The sequence below is a fragment of the Triticum aestivum genome, chromosome 3B (assembly GCF_018294505.1).
Source record: "Triticum aestivum cultivar Chinese Spring chromosome 3B, IWGSC CS RefSeq v2.1, whole genome shotgun sequence".
Classification (NCBI taxonomy): Eukaryota; Viridiplantae; Streptophyta; class Magnoliopsida; order Poales; family Poaceae; genus Triticum; species Triticum aestivum.
In genome coordinates, this window is record NC_057801.1 from 71,107,045 (window position 1) to 71,130,006 (window position 22,962).

The following is a 22,962-nucleotide window of genomic DNA, read 5'->3' on the forward strand; positions in this document are numbered from 1 at the left end:
GGCTGCTGCCGCCGTCCATCAGGACTCTGGTGAGGTGAAATCCATCGACGATTGGGTCTAAAACCAATGCGGCGAATCCGCCATGGCGGATGCTGGTGGGGTGGTCCTTTCGGTCAAAAGTGATCGGGCAGGAGGACCATGGATTGAACTTCAGGGCAACTGGCTCCATCGCGTATACATCCCTTAGTGCACGCTTCCGCTCCCTTCTGGGTATCTGTGTTGCGTATATCATGTTCACTGTCCGCACCTGTGGGGGGAAACCCTTCTGTCCTCTATTGTTTGGTGGTCGGGTCTCTTCCTCATCGTTGCTATGCAGCCCCTTGTCATTGTTTTCGGCAATTAACTTGCCTGCCTGCTTGAATACCCAACAGTCCCTGTTGGTGTGGTTGGCTGGCTTTTCGGGGGTGCCATGTATCTGGCACGAGCGGTCGAGTATTTAGTCCAAATTGGACGGACCCGGAGTGGTTCTTTTGAATGGCTTTGTCCGCTGACCGGGTTTAGAGCCTCTGAATCCGGCATTGACTGTCGTATCCTCACTATTATCGCCGTTAATGCGGCGTTTTTTTTTTGTTGTGACGCGACCTGCCATTACGGTACTTGATATCTGGACTGCCAGATTTTTTGCTGAGGTTGTTGCTGCGTGCTAGCCAGCTGTCCTCACCTGCGCAGAAGCGGGTCATAAGTGATGTGAGGGCTGCCATGGATTTCGGCTTTTCCTGTCCCAGGTGCCGGGCAAGCCATTCGTCGCGGATGTTATGCTTGAAGGCCGCGAGGACCTCCACATCCGGACAATCGATGATTTGGTTTTTCTTGGTTAAGAACCATGTCCAGAATTGTCTGGCCGATTCGTCTGGCTGCTGAATTATGTGGCTTAGGTCATCAGCGTCTGGTGGTCGCACATACGTGCCTTGGAAGTTATCGAGGAATGCGGCTTCCAAGTCTTCCCAACTCCCAATTGACTCTGCTGGCAAGCTGTTAAGCCAATGTCGGGCTGGTCCTTTAAGTTTGAGTGGGAGATATTTGATGGCGTGAAGATCCTCACCGCGGGCCATGTGGATGTGGAGGAGATAGTCTTCGATCCAAACCGCGGGGTCTGTTGTGCCATCATAAGATTCAATATTGACGGGTTTAAACCCTTCAGGGATTTGATGATCCATTACTTCATCTGTGAAGCATAGTGGGTGTGCGGCGCCTCTGTACTGGGCGATATCACGACAGAGCTCAAGAGAGCTTTGTCTATTTTGTTTGGCCCGGCCGGACTTACTGTGTCCGGCGCGATGGCTGTCGTCACGTGTCATGGGGCGCCCATGCGTTCCGTCGATCGATCTTGATTGTCTTGCCTTGTCCTCCAATATATCTCGCAAGTCTGGAGCGTTCCCCTGTGGCCTTGTGCTTTTCGAGCGATGCTGGGGTACGGTTCTTGTGAAGGGCCTAGAGGCCTCTCTGTCGCAACCACGGGGTGGTCGGTCAGCCGTATTGTCTGCTGGTGATGCAGGTTCATACGCCTCCTCCTCTAATCGGGGGAGCAGCTTGCGTTTAGGGTAGCTTTTGGAGGGGCGTTTGAGCTCATGCTCTTCGGCCGCGAGGACTTCAGTCCATCTATCGGCTAGCAGATCTTGATCAGCTCTAAGCTGTTGCTGCTTTTTCTTGAGGTTGTTTGCCGTGGCCATAAGCCTGCGTTTAAAACACTCTGGTTCGACGGGATCCTCAGGCACGACGAATTCGTCGTCGTCGAGGCTCGCCTCGTCTCCGGAGGGAGGCATATAATCCTCTACCTCTTCTTCTGCCGCTCTCTCATGAGGGCTGGCGTCTCCGTCCTCCTGTGCTGAATCTTGCTGGAGTGGGTTGTCTTCGGTACTATCTGGTGTGTTATTATCTCCGGTGCCGGAATCTTCATTCTTGCTATGGCGGAATTTAGAGCGGCGCCGCTGACACCGGCGCATGGGCTGTTTCTTGGAGGGGTCATCCTCCGCTGCTCCTTCGCCATTCCCATCCTTTGGGATATCCACCATGTATATGTCATATGATGAGGTGGCTTTCCAATGCCCGGTAGGCGCTGGTTCTTGGTCGTCTCCGGCGTCGTCGTCCATACCGTCGATGTCTTCGGAGTTGTAGTCTAGCATGTCGGTTAGATCGTCGACAGTGGCTACCAAGTGGGTGGTGGGTGGGATATGAATTTCTTCGTCGTCCGCATCCCAACCGTCCTAGCCGCAGTCCGGCCAGGGCTCTCCTGATAACGAGAGATACTTTAGCGAACTCAAGATGTCGCCAAAAGGTGAGTGTTGAAAGATGTCCGCCGCGGTGAACTCCATGATCGGCGCCCAATCGGATTCGATCGGAGGGGGCGCGGGAGGTTCGGAGTCTGGCGAGGAGTCCGGCGCCTCGGAGCCACGAGCTTCGTGAGGGACAAGGTCAGTGTTCGGCTCTATCACCATAGAGGTTGCAGCCCCCGAGGCGGTGTCTAGCCATCCGTCCTCGATCTGCGCAGCCGGCTCCGAATTGAAGATCGGAGCGGGATCGAGTGCGGCCTCCAGGGTACTATCCGGCTGCAGAGCTAAATCAAGCTCGCCGTGACAGTGCGGCACGCTCGGCTGTGGCTCGAATCCATCGAGGATCAAGTCCCCGCGGATGTCAGCCGTGAAGTTCAAACTTCCAAATCTGACTGACGGCCAGGGGCGTAGCTTTCGATCTGCTCCAGTTGGCCAAGCGAATTGGCCCGCAGTGCGAAGCCGCCGAATACGAAGATCTGTCCGGGGAGAAAGGTCTCACCCTGGACCGCGTCGTTGTTGATGATCGAAGAGGCCATCGAGCCTATCGGTGACGGCACAGAGGAACTCTCAATAAAAGCACCAATGTCGGTGTCAAAACCGGCGGATCTCAGGTAGGGGGTCCCGAACTGTGCGTCTAGGCGGATGGTAACAGGAGACAAGGGACACGATGTTTTACCCAAGTTCGGGCCCTCTTGATGGAGGTAAAACCCTACGTCCTGCTTGATTAATATTGATGATGTGTGTCACAAGAGTAGATCTACCACGTGATCAAGGAGGCTAAACCCTAGAAGCTAGCCTATGGTATGATTGTTGTTCGTCCTACGGACTAAAGCTATCCGGTTTATATAGACACCGGAGAGGGCTAGGGTTACACAGAGTCGGTTACAATGGTAGGAGATCTACGTATCCGTATCGCCAAGCTTGCCTTCCACGCCAAGGAAAGTCCCATCCGGACACGGGACGAAGTCTTCAATCTTGTATCTTCATATTCTTGGAGTCCGGCCGACGATGATAGTTCGGCTATCCGGACACCCCCTAGTCCGGAACTCCCTCAAGACCCACAGGCGATGGTATGGGTGGCGACTTGGCGCATATCTGGTTGTTGCCTGCTGAAGAGCAGGTGGACGAGCAGCCAGCGGACATGGTTGCTGCGGCCAGAGCTTCTAATGTTAGGCAGAGTAAGTAGAGAAAAGGAGAAGCGAACATTGAATATGTCAGTTTCATTAATTGCAGAGTAGCATAGCACCATATATAGTCATAGTTTAGGTTTGGATTCGAACCAGCTACAGGAGCACGTCTCTCTTTTTTCTAAAACTCGGCAATGTCTCTTTACTGGTACACTAGCTTGTTCTGTACGCCTTCCCAAGTCTTTGATTTTCTTTCCCTTTTTTGCGAGGAAGGAAGGAGGACGAAATTGAGAGTTCCTGGGACTCGAACCCAAGACCTCTCGGTTGAAAACCAAGGGTGCTAGTCACTTATGTGGCGAACGTTCCCTGTGAGGAGGACGGCAGACGAACGCATTTTCCTCACAGTTTTAGATGTGACACAAGATCGAATGGTCGCAGTTTTGGGAATCTTATCAGGCCAAGCCCAGTTTTTCTTTTCTTCCTATATATAAAAAAAGTATGCTACTTGGTGTCGGCTTAGTCAACAAATGATTGTGCCAACCATGACCGTTGGATTGACATTCAATGTCTATCGTGTTTCTTCAGTCTCTTCTTCCTCGAGCCGCCAAAGCCAAACCAGCGCCGGTGGGACCGCCTGCTCCCGCCTTCCATGGCTGGTTGTGCTGCCGCGCACGCATCATGGCCACATCGCACCCTAAAACTCTGTGCATCTTCCCCGGCTCCTATTTGTTCCCGTCCGAGGACTCACCATCGTCCTCCGCCTTGGTTCGCTCGCCACGGCACTGCCCTCCGGTGTTGTCAACATGATCAACAACCGAGAGGAATAAGGAGATGACTGTACATGGTGAGGATGACAGTAGGGACCCAGCAGCGCGCGCAATAATTTTGTTTTTTTGGGACGGAGAAGGGTGTCAACTGGGTTGTGCGGGACCCGTGGCCCGTCTAGCCCAGGCTTTTATTTCATATGTTTAGCACATGACCAGCCCAGTTTATTGTTTTCCTTTCTGAAAATGGCTAGCCAGCTATTTTGTTTTTTGCAGAATAACCAACGTAGGCCTACTTGCTTTTCTACGCCATGTTGGGCCAGAAATCTTTCAAGACGAGGAGGCATGCATTTTGCCCAGAAAATGGGCTATGAGTAATAAGAAATGGGCTATAAATAATAATAAATGGGCTGTAAAATGAAAAAATACAGCAAACAGGCAATTAGTTCCAAAATAGTGTTTTCTTTCGGATTTTGATATTTTAAATTTCATTGTTTTTGTGCTGGTAAAACTTCATTGAATTTAAATCAAGGTATAGTTAGATTTAAAATTAATTCGAATCTGGCTAGAAATTTCGGGTTGTATGCTGTTTGGGACTTATTTGGAGGCTGTCATGTGGGTCTACTAGGTTGACGTGTACTTTGGCTTTGTTAACTTAGTCCACAAACGATTCTAGCAGCAGTGACCGTTGGATGTTAATCCAACGGTTGTGCTGCTTCTTCAATATCTGATCTTCTTGCTCCAACCGCCCAAACCAGCTCCAGTGGGACTGCCTACTCCCGCCTCCCATGGCTGGCTGTGCTGCCCACAGGCCGCACTGCCCCACCCTACTTCATTGCTGGCCAGGCCATTCCTCTACTCACCCACACCTCGTGTTATCTTCCAGCGACGGCAGCTGGACCAGTAAACCCTCGTACTCCCCACCGTGTGGGCAACCATTGCCGAGTCTTCCCCGGCTCCGTGTCGTTCCCTTCCTAGGCCTCGCCATCGTCCACCGCCATGGTGCTCTTGGCGCGGCCTGGTCAACGTGGTTAATGAACGACATCCATCGGACGTGGACTGTACGTGGAGAGGCTGACAGCTGGGTCCATGGCCACACACAAGGAAATGCCTCTTTATTACGTGCAAAATAATGATTCCTCCACCTGACAGCTGGGACCCACCGGAAGGGCCTCTATATTTCGCGAAAAAAAAACATTCCCCCTGCTGACAGGTCGGACCCACCAGCTATATCTTCGCACGCAAGGAAGTGCCTCCTTATTACGCACAAAAAAATGAATACCCCCTGCTAGCTGGGACCCACCATAGTGGGAGGATGACTTGTGGGCCAACTAAGTTGACGGGGACGGAGGGCTTTGTCAACTTAGTCAATATGAACGATTCTAGCTCCAGTGACCGTACGATATCCATCCTACGGCCGTGGTGCTTCTTCAACCTCTAGTCTTCTTGCTCTAGCCGCCCAAACCAGCGCCGGTCGTGCCGCGTGCTCCTGCCTCCCATGGCCGGCTGTGATGCCGCGGAGGCCTCACCGCCCCCTACTACTCCCACCGCTAGCAAGGCCATCCCTCTACTCACCCACACCCCCTGTTATTCTGCGGCGACAGCAGCCTCACACCGCAGCCGAATCAGTGAACCCTCGTACTCCTCTTCGCGTGGGCATCCACTGCTGCATCTTCCCCGGCTCCGCATCGTCCCCTTCCTAGGCCTCGCCGTCGTCCACCGCCATGGTGCTCTCGGCGCGGCGTGGTCAATGTGGTCAACGACCGACTTCCATCGGAAGAGTACTGTGTGTGGAGAGGCTGACAGCTAGGTCCACGGCGGCCGCAAGGAAGTGCCTCCTTATTACGCGCAAAATAATTATTCCTCCACCTGACAGCAGGGAACCACCGGACGGGCCACCGTATTTCATGAAAAAACGTTTCCCCCCTGACTGCTGGGACCCACCAGCTACACCTTCGCACGCAAGGAAGTGTGTCCGGGCAAAAAAAAACGATTCGCCCCCCTGACTGTTGGGACCCACCAGCTACATCTTCGCACGCAAGGAAGTGCCTGACAGTTGGGACCCACCTGGTCAAAGCGTACGTAGCGTTGTCATTCTGGTCGCGAACGTGTACGTACATACTGGTGGATGTAGAGGCGTGCACGTGTCGTAGTAGAGGCGCGCACGTAGCATGTACACATACGTAGCGCGGCCAGTGTGCAAGAAAGAAAATACGGCCACGTATGTGTACATACGGGCGGGGTCTTGAATGCCTACTTGTGCATACGTACGGCCAGGGCTCGTGTACATGGCTAGGTCGGAACGGAGAAACAGCGTCGTCGTCATGTTCATGGGGAGCCAACCAGCTGTGTCAGAATGGAATGCGTCGTCGTGTTCATCGGGAGGGCTTGGACGGAACAGGTGATGGAAATGAGGCCTGGAGTACCGCAGAGCAGAGGAAACGGCCTTGTGTTTGACTGGCCACGTTCGAAACGGGATATTGTTCATCGGGAGGGGTCTGGCGTACCGCAAAACAAAGGAAACGGACCTCCTACGGTCGAAACGGGGGTCTTGTTGATCGAGAGGGGTGTGGCATACCGCAAAACGGATGAAACGGACTTGTGTTGGAGCGCTACGGTCGAAACCGGGGTCCTGTTCATCGGGAGGGGTGTGGCGTACTGTAAAACGGGACTACACGGGATACTGTTCATCTCCACCGTCGACCTCCTCCAGCCTCCACGGGCTACCGTCGACCTCCTCCAACCTCCACGGGCTCCTGTTCATCCAGCCTCCACCGCGCGCTACTCCACTGGCTACTGTTCAACCACCCCTCCATGGGCACCACTCCACCGTCTACTGTTCATCCAGCCCTCCACGGGGTCGTCCTGTTCATCCATCCCTCCACGGGGTCCTGTTCATCCAGCCCCAACCGGCTCGATCGATCGGGTTCCTGTTCATCCAGAGGCAACGCCACGGGGTCCTGTTCATCCACCCCCACCGCTCACCGTTCATCCAACCCCCCCCCCCCCCACGCAACGCTCACTGTTAATCCAAAGGCAGCATCGATCGGCTTCACTTAGCAGCAGTAGCGAAGGAATCGGTCGATCGGGTTCAGTTAATAGTCATCGATCGATCGCTCGGGTTTAGTAACGTGTAGCCTGCAGTGCAATCGCTCGGGTTCAGTTAGAGCCCAACACCTCTCTAGGGTTCAGTTAGATCCAACGCCTCGCACACACCCACGTACATGTACGAGAGAAACATGCATTGCTCGGCCCCCGACCACCCACCGTAACCGGGAACTCCCCGAAATTTTCCTCGCCCTCGCTTCTACCACGGTTTTTTCCGTCATGGACGGCCTGAAGAATGTCATGCAGGTGCGTCTCCGGCCCGCCCAGGATGAAAAGACCATTTTCTGTCATGATTTTTTGTCATAGAAGTACGAGCCCACCACATCTATGATGATGCCGGGTTTTGTCACAATTATCATCTTAGAAGTGTCATAACTATGACAGAAAAAAAATTGTTCGGCCCAAAATGTCACGGATGTGTCTTTTTTTTGTAGTGTAGTTATGATAGCACTATATGCTATCTAATCAGTGCATAATGACTGATTTGGCACTGTGGTGGCCCCTTGATATATAAAAGGAGGGCCATGGCAACCATAGAAAGGATCTCTTGGATACTAATACGCATGTAGCTGCTGTCGCCCCAAGGCAACCCTGCCGAGCTAGAGCATTGCATCTCCACCATAGTCCTCTCATCAATCCACCAAAGCAGTAGTAGGGTTTATGCCTCGCGGCGGCCAGAACCTAGGTAAAACTGCCCGTGTGATCTTAGTCGTGTTGTGCTACATTCTCCGCTCTTTGTGCAATGTGCTCATCCCCCTTGCCGAACCACAAGGGGCCGATGGCCCCATAGGTGGTTGTGGTTTCCCATGACAAACCCCAATGTGAAGCTACTAATAGGCATGATATGAACATATAATTTCAACTTCATGATATTCAATTCCTTCAATAATTTACTCAGAGAATATAAGTGAAGCACAAGAGTAAATGACAAACTACTCCAAAAAGATATAAGTGAAGATCAAGTGAGTAGTTAAATAAATGGGTAGCTATCTGAGGGCTCTCTATCATTTATAAAACTTTCAGATCTAAGTATTTTATTAAAATAGAAAGCAAAACAAAATAAAATGACATTCGAAGGATAGCACAACTCATGTGAAGAAGCAAAAACTTAGGCTCAACCGAGGCTAACTGATAATTGTTGATGAAGAAAGGTGGGATGCCCACCGGGGCATCCCCAAGATTAGATGCTTGAGACTTCTTGAAATATTATCTTGAGATGCCTTGGGCATCCCCAATCTTGAGCTTTTGTGTCTCCTTAATTCCTTTTATATCACGGTTTCCCTAAATCTTAAAAACTTTCATCCACACAAAACTCAACAAGAACTCGTGAGATACGTTAGTATAAATCAACTCAAAACTTTATCATTCTATACTGTAACAAATCAATAAAATTATTATTTAAAATTTCATACAAAATGCCTCTTCATATTTAATAATCCTATCCTCAAATAGAATCTTTAAACAAGCAAACATATGCAAACAATGCAAACATAATAGCGATCTGTCTAAACAGGATAGTCTGTAAAGTATGAAGTAAGATCCATACTTATGTGGGATAATCATTATGATGGCAAAATTCCACACGCTGTGGACCCCGTTGGCTCGTTTTGGTGGAAGGACATTCTTAAGCTGACCCCTATCTATCGAGGAATCTCTCGGGTTCAGCTGGTAGACGGCACTTCGACACTTTTTTGAAAAGATCTATGGAGAGAGGAAGTGCTTCAAATCTCGCACCCTCGTGCCCACTCGTTCGCCATGCGGGAGGACTTGTCGTTCGCGGAGGCAATGGTCAATATGGACATGCATGCAACCTTTAATCTTCCTGTCTCTCCCCAGGCTCTTGCTGAGATCCAGGATATTGCACAGCAAACATGGATCTCTCCATCGACCTCTCGGCATGATGTTTGGCACTATTCTTGGGGGGCCACGCTGTACAAACCACGGGACTACTACAAAAACTATTTTTGAGATGGTGTGGCGCATCAAGCTTTCAGTCAACTTTGGAAATCCAAATGCACAATGAAGATCGAAGTTTCTGGCTGGCTATTGTTTCATGATAGACTCAACACTCGCAACATGTTGAAGAGGAGGCACTACAATATTGGCAATAACTTCAACTGTATCCTCTGTGACCAGCATATTGAAGAGACTGTGGATCACATGATTTTCTCATGCTCGTTTAGCCAGAGCTACTGGGCCAGACTAAGAGCATTACTAGTAGAGCCCTCAAACCCTCAAACCCCTAAAAATAACCGCTTTTTTACAGTTCTCGTGGAAAAATCGCCGTAGACTAGAACCTCTAAACCCTCAAACCCGTAAAAAAATTTAGAGGTCCAACCCTCAAACCAGTTTGCAATCTGTAGAAGTAGGGGTTGAGAGGAAAATTGCCCCCCAACCCGCACTCCTCCTCCTCGCTCGCGCGGGAGCAAACTGCCTCCTCCTCCCGGCCTCCTCCTCCCGCCGCCTCCTGCCGCCTCTTGCCGCGCCGGCTATGGAGGGCCCTGCCGCCGCCGGGCCCGCCCCGGCCGCCTCGCCTGCCCCGGCCGCCTCGCCCGCCCCGGCGCCCGCCCCCGCCCACCCGACCATGGCCGACGTGGTGGCGGTGACCCACGTCGGGGCCAAGCGGCGGCGGGCGGGCCTCGCAGCGCCTCCTCCCGCCTCCCCGGCTCCAGCCTCGGCCCCCGGCGCCCGCCCTCACCGCCGCCGCCGCGCCCGCCCCTAAGAAGAGCCGGCCGAAGGCGGCCGGCCGTGGGTCTCGAGGGGCTTCCTCCAAGGTCATCGGCTCGTCCCCTGCCGTGAAGAAGCCGCATAAGAAGCCCGCCGCCGCGGCCGCGGCTCTGCCCGCCGCCCTCGCCGAACCTCCTCCTGCCGCGCACGAGGTGTTCGAGGAAATGGCAACCCCATCCTCGTTCATGGACCTCCTCCAAAACGCGGAGGTGGACCTCGGAGCTCCGCCTCTAGACCCCTTTAGGGTTGGTGACGACTTGGAGGAAAAGGAGGAAGATGAGGAGGATGAAGGGGATGACCAGGAGGAGTAGGGGAGGAGGCATTCACCGCCGCTTCCCGCCCACACGCGCGGTCGACAAACTACACCGAGGCGGAAGATGTCCTCTTGGTTCGTGCTTGGGAAGCTGTGGGAATGGATGCAACCAGCGGCACCGATCAAACCGGTAAACGGTATTGGCAAAGGATCGAGGACGTCTATTGTAGGATCAAGCCGAAGTATAGTGGGTTCATCCATCGCACTTTCCGGTCGCTTCAAGGCCGGTGGGAGTTGATCAAGCCCGCTTGTGCTCGTTGGAGTGCGGCCATGGATCAAGTGAGGGATGCACCACCTAGTGGAACCGTGGAGAGTGACTATGTGACTACATATTTCTTCACTATTTTGATTATGTGTGTGCACTATGCTATTGGTGGGTTCTTATGTGATTTATGTGTGGTTGATAGGAGACAATTGCCGGCATGAGGTACAAGGAGATGGCCGCTTCCAAGGGCAAGCCATTCCCATTTAAGCATGTTTGGTCAATTCTTCAAACCTTTGACAAGTGGAAGTTGAGGGATCAAGAGACCGCACCCAAGAAGTCGGCAATGCTAAGGATGGATGATAGTGAAGATGAGGAGGAGAGGAACTTGGGCAAGCCCGAGGGAAACAAGAAGGGCAAGCTAAGGGTGAAGATGGAAGAAGAGGCGTCAAGCCTAAGGGAGAAGATGGACCACATGATGAAGGCAAGAGAGGAATTGACAACGAAGACATTGGAGACGAAGCTTCTTATCACCGAGAAGAAGAAAGAGGTCAAGCTTGCACAAGTTGAAGCAAAGCGTGAAGAAGCAAAGAGCAAGGCCGAGTTGGAGGAGAGGATGATCAAGCTCAAAGAGGCAAAGGTATGGAAAGAACTCATGGTGGAAGAGAAAGAGCACATGATGATGTCCAACAAGGACATGGATCAAGACCAATTGCAATGGTGGAAGGACTACAAGGAGGACATCATGGAGAGGAAGAGGATGTTCCGTGTTGCGTCCTCTACTTTTCAAGGTGACACTCCGATGAGTAGTTGTGGGTGATGGCGGTGTGTACGACTCCACCGGTGCCGATGGAGATGCTTGATGGAGCCCGCTTGTGGTCTAGGAGATGGCTCCGAGGTGCAACTTTTTGGTGATGGTGCCGATGAGAGGAGCAAGATGATGATTTTGTGATGTAAACTATTAAACCATGCATCAATGATTGTCATTTGGTAGTTTGTTTGGAAGTTGATTGTGTTCTTGTTGTCATAAATTGTGAGATGTCAAATGATAGATTTAAAGGTTGGGGTCGAGGCAAAGACTAGAACCCTCAAATCTAATCCTTAAAGAAGTTTAAGGGTTGGGTTTGAGGGTTTTAGTATTTGCCCCTGTTTTTCAACCCTTAAAAGTGTCAAAAAGTGACACTTCTCAACCCTTAAAACTGCTTTGAGGATTTGAGGGTTTGAGGGTTCTACTAGTAATGCTCTAAACATTGCTTGGCCAACATTCCTTTGCCGCCTCAACCTTCTTCAAACCGTTAAGGATACATGGCCAAACCCATTCTTTTATGAAACATTCTTGACTGCAGTGTGGAGCATTTGGAAGGAAAGAAACAACAAGCATTCTAGAGGACTGGCCCCCGGTGTGGACTCTTGGCTCATACGATTCAAAGAAGGCTTGTCCTTACTACAACATAGGGTTAAAGCCGCACATAGAGCTGCTCTGATCAACTATTGTACTTTTGTAGTATGGCCCTTTCCTCTTTTTTGAACTACTTGGGCATCCACACCCCAGGTGTGATTAGCAGTTTCATGTAATGTAGCTGATATGTCTATGTAAACCTCCCATTTATATAGATATATTAAGTGGTCACAGTAGGGGTTTTCCCCCTACTGTCATTTTGTCAAAAAAAAAGATCCATACTTATTTAACTCAAACAATTCTGAAAATTTACCACACATTATAAAATTTATCATAGCTTATTGTGCAGAAAATTTCAACATTTTATCACATTCTGAATTTTCTCATGAATTTTTGCAACAGTGATAAACTTTTTGTTTTGAAACATCAACTCATATACTTGCAAAATAAGCATGGTGAAGTCTATCCTTTCCACTTTTATTGAAATAAAAGATGCAAAACATTATCTAAATAACCCCAAGCAAATCCTAACAAAATAAAATGACGCTCCAAGCAAAACACATATCATGTGACGAATAAAAATATAGCTCCAAGTGAGGTTACTGCTGATGTTGAATACGAAAGAGGGGGTGCCTTCCGGGGCATCCCCAAGCTTAGTTGCTTGGATATTCCTTGAATATTACCTTGGGGTGTCTTCGGCATCCCCAAGCTTAGGTTCTTGTCACTCCTTATTCTCCTCATATCGATATCTCACCCAAAACTTGAAAATTACAATCACACAAAATTTAACGGAACTTCGTGAGATGCGTTAGTGTGATAAAACAAATAATTCACTTAGGTACTGTCAAGACAAGAATCATACTTGTTCTCACATAATGCCTACTGTACTATATCATTTTCACAATTTATATTGACCAATATAAGCCATAGAAACAATAAGACAAGCAAACTATGCATTAAAAGCGGAATCTCTCAAAAACGGAACAATCTGTAATGATCTGAATTATGTTCATACTTTTGCAACTCTAAAAATTCTGAAACATTAGGACAATGTAGGGAATTTGTATATCAAGCACGTAAAAAATTCATATCAAATGCATGATCCGGTGAATTTAAACAATTATGCTACTGGGCGCAAAAGTTCCTGTTTTTCGTAGAATCAAATCAACTATCATCCACATCATCCCAAAGGCTTTACTTGGCACTTTATTGAAACAAAAGTTATAAAACATGATTACTACAGTGGCTTAATCAAGTGAGCACACAAAAACAGTAGGTATAAATATTGGCTTGTCTCCCAACAAGCGCTTTTCTTTAATGCCTTTTTAACTAGGCATGATGATTTCAATGATGCTCACATAAAAGTAAAGAATTGAAACATAATGGGAGCATCATGAAGCATAAAATCCTATCTCATAATAATTTTCAGTAGCATCATGAATGGATTCATCAATATAACCATCATACAAAGCATTCCTTTCATGATCCACAAGCATAGAATTTTTATTACTCTCCACATAAGCAAATTTCTTCTCATTCATAAAAGTGGGAGTACCATATGAAACTCGAATGCTATAATTTATTTCCACATTAATAGATTAATGTTCAGTAAAAGGATAATCAAAATTATGACAATAATTATCACTACTTTTTATAACATAGGTATCATCACAATAATCATCATAAGTAGCAACTTTGTTCTCATCATAGTCAATTGAAACCTCTTCCAAAATAGTGAAATCATTACTAAATAAATTCATACCTCCCAAATCCACTTTCATAATTATCACAATAAGATTCAACACCCTTGAAAATAGTGGGATCATTATCCAGAATTGACACTCTTCCAAACTGACTTTCACCATTGTAATCATCATAAATAGGAGGCATGCTATCATCACAATTAATACTCTCATCAAAACTTGGGGGACTAAAAATATCATCTTCATCAAACACAGCATCCCCAAGCTTATGGCTTTGCATATCATTAGCACCATGGATATTCAAAAAATTCATATTAGCAACATTGCAATCGTGCTCATCATTCATGGATTTTATGCCAAACATTTTATTGGATTCTTCTTCTATCAATTGAGCACAATTTTTCGATCCATCATTTTCAAGAAAGACATTATAAAGATGAATTATATGTTTCAACCTCAATTCCATTTTTTTGGAGTTTTCTTTTATAAACTAAACTAGTGATAAAACAAAAAACTAAAAGATTCAGTTGCAAGATCTAAAGATATACCTTCAAGCACTCACCTCCCCGACAACGACGCTAGAAAAGAGCTTGATGTCTACTACACAACTTATTCTTGTAGACTCGTGTTGGGCCTCCAAGCGCAGAGTTTTTGTAGGATAGTAGCAAATTTCCCTTAAGTGCATGACCGTGAGAGGCGTAGGATGAAGATGCTCTCTCTCAAATAACCCTGCAACCAAATAACAAAAAGTCTCCTGTGTCCCCAACACACCTAATACAATGGTAAATTGTATATGTGCACTAGTTCGGTGAAGAGATGGTTATACAAGTGTACTAATGATAGCAGATATTGATTTTTATAATCGGAATAATAAAAAACAGCAATGCAGCAAATAACAAAAGTGAGCACAAACGTTATTGCAATGCTTGAAATGAGGCCTAGGGTCCGTACTTTCGCTCGTGCAATCCCTCAACAATGCTAATATAATTGGATCACATAACAATCCCTCAATGTGCGATGAAGAATCACTCCAAAGTTCCTATGTAGCGGAGAACATAAGAAGTGATTGTTTGTAGAGTATGAAACCACCTCAAAATTGTTCTTTCCTATCAATCTTTCCAAGAGTTTGTACTAAAATAACACCAAGTTATCATTTTGATCGATCTATCTAAGAGTTCGTACTAAAATACCACCATATGATACACATCAACCAACTCTAATGTCACCTAGATGCTCCAATGTCACCACGAGTATCCGTGAGTTGATTATACGATATTCATTAAACAATGTCAGATTCATAATACTCAATCCAACACAAAGAACCTCAAAGAGTGCCCGAAGATTTCTACCTGAGAGAGTAGGATGAAAACGTGCATCAACCCCTATGCATAGATTACCCCAATGTCACCCCGGCAATCCGCTAGTTGAGTGCCAAAACATATATCAAGTCAATCAATATAATACCCCATTGTCACCATTGGTATTCATATGCAAGACATATATCAAGTGCTCTTAAATCCATAAAAATATTCAATCCGATAACAGCGAAATCTCAAAGGGAAAACCCAATTAATCACAACAAGATAGAGAGGGAGAAACGCCATATGATCCAACTATATTAACAAAGCTCGTGATACATCAAAATCGTGTCAAATCAAGGACATGAGAGAGAGAGAGAGATCAAACACATAGCTACTAGTACAAATCCTCGGCCCTGAGGGTGGATTACTCCCTCCTCATCATGGTGGCCATAGGGATGATGAAGGTGGCCTCCGGTGATGATTTCCCCCTCCGGCAGAGTGCCGAAACAGGGTCTAGACTAGTTTTCTTGTGGCTACAGAGGCTTCCGGCGGCAGAACTTCTAATTTAGGGTTATTTCTGGGGTTTTCTATATTTATAGGATTTTTTGGCATTGGTTTCACGCGAAGATGGGCTTCGAGGGGCCCACCACCCACCAGGGCGCGCCAGGGGGCTGGCGCGCCCTGGTGTCTTGTGGGCAGCAGGGGGCCCCGTGGTTCTTTGCTCCATTATTTCTCTTCCAAAAAATCGTCAACAAGTTTCGTCCAATTCGTAAAAAAATCAAAATAGTTTTTTGAAACACGTGAACTTTTTCTAAATGTAAAAAAAATAATCAAAACTATCATCATTTTAGAAAAGTTTATAGCACTGTGTTACTTGTCTATGAGAAGAGCTATCCACGTTAATTGAACTTCAGTAGCATAATTCCTATAAACTCTTATTTTGCATGCCGCTTGTAGTTTTTGGGTGATAGGCTTGATTGTTTTCCTCAAGTTTTCAAGTGCCGTTGTGAAACTTTTATATTAATAAAAGGGTCTCCCATACTTGTTCTAAAAATGATAAGGAACAAAAGAAAAAGAAAAATCTTGGAGATTGGCTTGGTGTTCTGTAAACTTGCTGTTTCATAAGCCTCTTGTTTCTTCATAAGCTTATCTGTGGAGTCTTCATGCAAAAGTCTGGAATCTTGTGCTTCTACAGTATGTTTTGGGTAGTCAAACTATATTAAATCTTGCTGTGAGTTTCCTGCTTGTACATAGGGAAAATTTTGTTTTTGCCACTCTAGATTTTGCCAATTTTGCTTATGTCACTCTAAAATTTGACATCTCGTTTTTGCCACTCGTATTTTTGACAAATGTATCGCAAATGCCACTCTGTCAGGTCAAACCACGTTTTGACCAAACAGAGTAGGTAAAAGACCATTTTGCCCCTGGTTTTTTGTTTTGCTTTTGCCACTGCAGTTTTCGTAGTCTGAAATTTTGCTAATATCCGACAAGAACAACAGACCCATTGGTTCCGCTGAGTTCATCTGCTAATAAGAAAAGAAAATTATAAACTAGTTAAGCAGCCACGCATCCATATATTCACACATCTCTGATTCATTACACTTTCACACATATCATCAGGAGCGCAAGGTACACCACATACGTATGCTGATAGGCATCTCCCTCTCTCCAATTCAGCAGACTTGAACACAAATCAACACCAAGCACGCACTAAGCCCAACACATAACATGCATCTCCGATTCATCATGTGTAGATCAAGTAGGAAGCAACCTAGACGGGGATGTTGGAACCGCAGCCCTCTTGCTACGTCTCCTCTCACTCGAACGGAGGTGGAAGAAGAAGAAGAACAATGGACACGAGAGATTTTTCGGCCGGCACACAAACGCCGCCACAGACACACGAACAACCCAATCCTTTTTTCTTTCCGGTGGCTACATGGCTCTTGCCGACGCACATCACAACCAATACACACAGGGCTTTTTATACCCGAGATACACACGCACGCACTACCAGCCCGGCAACATACCCACGCACACACGTAGTAATCCAACCACTACTGGCCGGCTAACACGCTGACAGCCCATGCATGCATCCATATACCAACTGCCTAGACTAATTCATGTATGACTCGTATGGCTCGGCCACCATCTGCGACAACTAATCCAACTACATGCATGCACGAACAGTCACAGCACACACGACGCTGCGCCAACTGATACGCCGGTCACCACGCCGAGCCGTGGTTTACTCCTAACATGGGAGTGGAGCTACCGCATCTTGGACATACGGGAGCGCTGATTGGAGGCAGCGCCATGGACGCACGGGAGTACGTCGCAGCCATGGAGAAGAGCAGCAGGAGATGGACGACGAGGCGTGCCCACGCAGTCGGCGCTGATGACGAGGCGGAGCTCCGGAAGCGCACAGCCGGCGTTGGAGACGAGATAGAGGCGCGCAGGCCCTTGGGCTCCCATATCCCGGGTGAGCAGGGCTTGCGTCTCCATCCCGGACGAGAGGAGGTAGGGGAGGTGGGTCGTTGCCGTCGCTTGGGCACGAGGAGAGCGGCGCAGTGCGAGGAGGTAGGCCCCGACGGCGGGGCTCCTCCACGAGGAGCGCAACCGGCGGCAGGAATCGCGCTCGACCAGGCGGCAGTTGCGGCAGGAGCCGCGCCGGCCGGCAGGGGCGGAGGGCTGCGCGTCCGGCTGGAGGCAGCTGGCTGCTATGGCGCGGCGGGAAGTCGACTGGAGATGGCGACGTGGTGGCCGGATTTTGGTGGCGGCGCCCGTGATTGGGTGCGGGTGTGTGCTGCGGGTAGGTTAGCTTAGGACGAGTATGTGTATAGATTAGGGTCCGGGTCACTACCAAAGTGGACCCACAAGTCAGTAGGGGCAACTTATGTCATTTTTGGAAAAACTGACAGGTTTTTTCCTGGTCAACTGGGTAGAAGAAACGGTCAACTCATGAAAGTGTAACAGAATGGCATTTATGATACATTGTTAAAAACTAAGTGTGGCAAAAGTGAGATGTCAAATTTTAGAGTGGCATAAGAAAAATTGGCAAAACCTAGAGCGGCAAAAACAAAAATTTCCCTTGTACATATTACGTGATATTTCTGATCATACACGACATGATCTTACAGTCAAAATATAGTTGTTGTTTAATCTCCTTTTTTTTGCATAGAAAGCTACATAGTTAAATTTGACTAGGAACCAACCAGCATCAGCTGAGAACTATGTCCCACTAAAAAGTCCTATAAGTATTAGTTTACAGAGGGAGTATATGATAATTAATCCAATCAGTACATGGAACTGTTCTGAGCCTTGAGATCTGGTACAATTACTATGAGCATAGTCCAGTCAGTACACGGTACTCTAAAAACGAACTAGCTTATCTTAGCTACTGCTAATTAATTCGGTTAATCAGTTCTACCTGTCAAAGCTAGATATAAATAAATGTGCATGTGCAATATTGAGCAAGATACATAGTAATAACACGAGCAGTTTCGTTAGAAAGTGATCCACCATTTTGTATTCTACCACTACTATGACAAAAGAAACGTACTCCATCTGTGCAACATATATAGATCAGAAGCTAATTGCCTTGTCGAACAGACTGATTCAGCTACTGAGTGATTGGTATGATCGATGTTCTGGTCGACTTGCTTCCTTCTGGGAGGCAATGGAACTGAAGAAGTGATGCATGTGTGTTGGCGTCATCGCGAAACCGAAGTCCTTTTTCTTTTTCTTTTTTTCTTTTTTTGCATTTTGAGAGGTGGTTACAAACGCCAAGTCACCAGAGCAATGGCTCCTGGCGTCAGTTTATTGACAATCTTAAGACTATAATTCGAAGCCTTAGTTGAGCAGATTGTCTTGTTGTTAAGCAAATGGGCGATGGTGTTGCATTATGATGCATGCTTGCCTTTGATGCTCTTGGTTGATATGTCCTTTGAGCGATTAAAGATTATGTTTCTATTGATTCTAGTAGTAGTTGATGTAGTACTATATAGCTGTTCATGCTGTGTGCTGTGTTGGAATGAAATTGTAGGTTCTGGGAGCCATTAGTCATTTATATGTTGAAATAAAGCTGAAGCAAATCTCTCCGTGCGTAGCAAACACTCGAATCCCATTGTTAGATTGTGGAGCAAAATGAAGCCTCCTCAGGGCGTCTGGTTCTGGGCCGTCGGATTAGCTGTCCAAAACGATCCTGGCCGTCGGATGTTCAGATGGAGCGATCTGGACCGCCGGATCGAAGCCGACACTGCTACAATGAATAGCGTGTGCTCAGGTTCGTGCCACCGCCGGTAATTCCCGTGCCCCACTGAGGGTATTCTCTTCTTTTCACACACGCACGTATAAAAGGCAACTCGTCCGTGGTGGAACCCTAGCCGCATCTCTCCTTTCCCATTCCTCAGCCTTCGCCCCTCGCCCCAACTCCTCTCTCTCTTCCTCCCGTCCCTACGCCACCCTGCCTCCTCTCCTCCCGTCGCCGTCGACCACCCTCCCCGCCCACCGCCAATCCTCCCCGCCCGCCACCGCCGCAAACCATCCTCCCCGTCCGCTGCCGCCCCGCTCTCGCGTCCACGCTCGCGCTCGCAATTTCCCCCTCCCTGCTTCTGCCGCCGACGCGGGTCCTCTCCATCAGTCCCCTCTCGCCGCCCCCGACACCCCTTCTCCTCTAGTGCCAGGAGGGAAGGACCCACTCCCTTGTCCAGGTGAGCCCCCCGCCGGCCGCGAATTCCTCTGGTTTCTCTGCTGTCCCCGGTTATCTCTGAGTAATCTCGTGCTTTCCTTTTCTTGGTGATGATGCAGTTCTTGACAGACGAGGGGGCCATCCCAACACCCTAGGAGGAGGGGACGAGGGAGCAGGTCATCTGCGAGCTCAAGATGGTATTGGGACATGGAGATTCCGGCTTGGAAAAATCAGATATTGCGGGCATGTGCGTCAGGCTGGAGTTCCTGATTTGTTCTGTTTTCGCTTCTTGCTCCTGCAGATTGTGACGGATTGGGCCAAGGCGGTGGCATGTGAGGAGAGGGTTCCCCCGAGGCGAGGGACGGCTGCGGTCCTGACCTGTCGTTCTTACACGTTAGGGGTAATCAAGAACGCAAGATATTTGCAAATGTGTGGCCATGGTTTCTTTGAATATTTGCGAAAATGATTGTTAGTTCCACACAATTTGGAGCCGCTGTACATGTGAATCAAAACCTACTGGCAGTGTTTTACTTACATTTTGATTTTACATTTTCTATGGTCTTCATATACAAGACGAATTTAAAACGACATCTCATTTAAAACTCCTATAAGATCAACATATGCATCTGCAATTGATGAAGTTTCATAGGATTGGTGGACTGGTCTAGGTAGAGAAGTAGATTAGTAGAGTAGATAATGTGCATAGCTCTTTTGCCGCAGCTAATATATGATTGATTAATGGCCACATGAGAGATTACCAAAGAACAAAGCTCTCTGTTACTTCACTTACGTGATCCTCTTAGCAGCCCACAAGATGTCTGATGTAACATGATTATTTTTAGGCGTAGCTCAAGTTTTGAAGGACATTGTTCATTATAATGTTTTCTAAGTATCAGTTTTCAGGGATGATTGTAGCTGGATCCAGTCTGTAGTTGTTCTTGGAGACATGCTGAGTTCATCCATCCCACTAATTAGCTAGAGCAAGTTGAGCCGTGATATAGAAGTTATTTGTTCTTGCTTGCTTTTTCTTGTGTTTATATTCAGGCCTAACTTCACCAATTTGTTGTTCCTTTATTTTCTAACTCTTCATCCATCCCACTAATTAATTAGAGCAAGTTGAGCCATGTATATGTTTTTCTTCAGGGTTTGGACATCAATGCTGTATTTCTCAATTTTGTGGCTTTCGTACCATTCTCATTGGGAATGATTGTCCTGTGTGATCTATCATGGTTATTCTCTTCAGCATCCAGTCCTATGCTAGCAAGAGTAATGACACAAGTGGATATGCCAAGCAAATATGTCCTGCTTGGATCATATATGCTTCTGTAACAACACTGATTCAGGTAGACAGTTATAAATTTACCACAAATAGAAATAAGCTTTCTATACACTGATAAATAGAGCATTGGTGCACTCGCTCAATTCTGAAATTATTCATATTTATGGCTTAGTATAGTATACAAGTTATTCTTTATCTGATTCAAAACACTACACTTTGTTGCTGTTGCAATCAGCATAATGGTCTTTCTTTTAGATATTATTGAAGCTGTATAAACAACATGTGCTTTTGCGGATGCAGATTGATACCTCCTGTTAATTGGCTGGTTGCAGTGGCGACGCATCAAGGTGCAAGGCAGCGGCAGCAAGTTCATACTACGGGAAGGGAAGATCTCCTACTATTTTTTATTCTCCATGACATAGGTGAGCTGCCACTTTCTTCCCACATGTTCGTGCTGATCAAGTAACGCCCAGAATAAATTGTGATTGCGATTAGTATCTGTAGATATTGGCCATTGGCTACATTTGTCAGTACTATCATTCTACTCGCTTGTGTAGCAGCCACTAATGTGATTCTTTGTTGCTTCTTTGCAGACATTTGATTAAGTCAAAGGCAACAGGACTATCTGATATGTTATCGACGTCTAAAACCCATCTTAAGTTTTGTATCTTATTGATTCGGTCATTTACTCTGGTAAAAAGTGTTAATGATGGAGAAATGGGTGAGTTAAATAATGCAAACCAGCAAACAAAATGGTAGTTGTTTCCGCACAAAAAATTGCTTTGCTTTAAAATTTTGCTCTGTATATGTTCGACGCTTGGATTAGTTACGTGTGCATCTAACCTAAGTTTGTATATCATGACGATCATCACTTCTAAGTGAATACTGTCTATTACCAGTCAAATGTACCTATCTATTCTCTTTGCATTTCACCTGCTTTTATATGATGTCTGTCACCGGGTTAGTTAAAACGTACTGTATGGGGTGCGGCTGGCAGTAGGTGCCTCGCCTCTTCTGATTCACCCTGCTGCACCTCTTTTCCATCCTCTGATTCACCCTACTGTGCAGTAGGTGCCTCGCCTCCTCGGCACTCTCCAAGAGCCTAGGTGAGCTGCTGTCTGTTCTCTGCCCATAATGTTTTTCCATTTTGTATGTTTTTCTCCATAGTTGTTAATCAGTTAATCCCGCACTGGATTGGGTAGTAGCATTGTCTACTGGATGCTTACCAATGGAATCATCTGGGCTAAGAAAATGTACTCTATTTTGATCTCTGATGCCACAATTTCCTGATATTAAGTAGTGATGCTTACATGGCTACCTTATGTCTGATGCGAACTTTTGCCATGTACTGTAGTAATATTTAGTCGTTGTGAGATGTAGATTTCCAGAAATATCAAGGGGTTGGGATATTGCATATTTAGGCCTGAATTTTGTCTTGCCAAAACTGTTGTACATATAGCGATTTCTTCAACTTCTGTATGGTAGTAACTATGGCTGAAAGACCAGCTCACTTTTGTTCTGAAATGCATAATTAGTACTTACATTACAGCTCTGAAAGGTTCTCACCTAATTTATGCTTCTAATAAAACTGGGAATATACTCATCTGGCTACATTCATGTGATGTTATAGTTATTTATTTTGTAATATTCTTCATTCCTTGGAACTCATTAACATAGTTATTTATTTATTTTTGTTATAGATTATTTACATGTTCAAGTAGCTTAATTATCTGATAGACATATTTGGAAACAGGCGGGACATGGCAGGGCTTTGATTTCATGGATCATTCCGCTGTCCTGCTAACAAGATTGAGGAACAAAGGAAGTTATGGGGAAGACTGGTCATGTTGTTAGTAAGAAAAGATCGATCAAGTCAGCAAGAAGAAAACAAGAGGAAAATTATGAGGCGCCATGGGAAGGATGATTCCTTCCTCCTACTAACTGCGCCCTGATTGCACGCATGTGTTTTGTTGAACCAATGCCTCCTGGTATACTATCTTTTTCTTTGTCAGATTTCCTTTCATTGCAATGACCATTTGGGGCTCCCTTTAGTATTCGGCCTTGATGTTTGCATATATAGGG

General features: G+C 46.9%; 1 long non-coding RNA gene across 1 annotated transcript; it reads left to right on the forward strand.

Annotated features, from left to right (window-relative positions):
• The first annotated feature begins 20,456 nt into the window (after positions 1–20,456).
• LOC123064830 (uncharacterized) lies at positions 20,457–22,143 on the forward strand. The gene is made up of 3 exons (XR_006430823.1): positions 20,457–20,944; positions 21,181–21,302; positions 21,474–22,143. It is a non-coding gene; the product is annotated as an uncharacterized lncRNA (long non-coding RNA).
• The last annotated feature ends 819 nt before the right edge of the window (positions 22,144–22,962 follow it).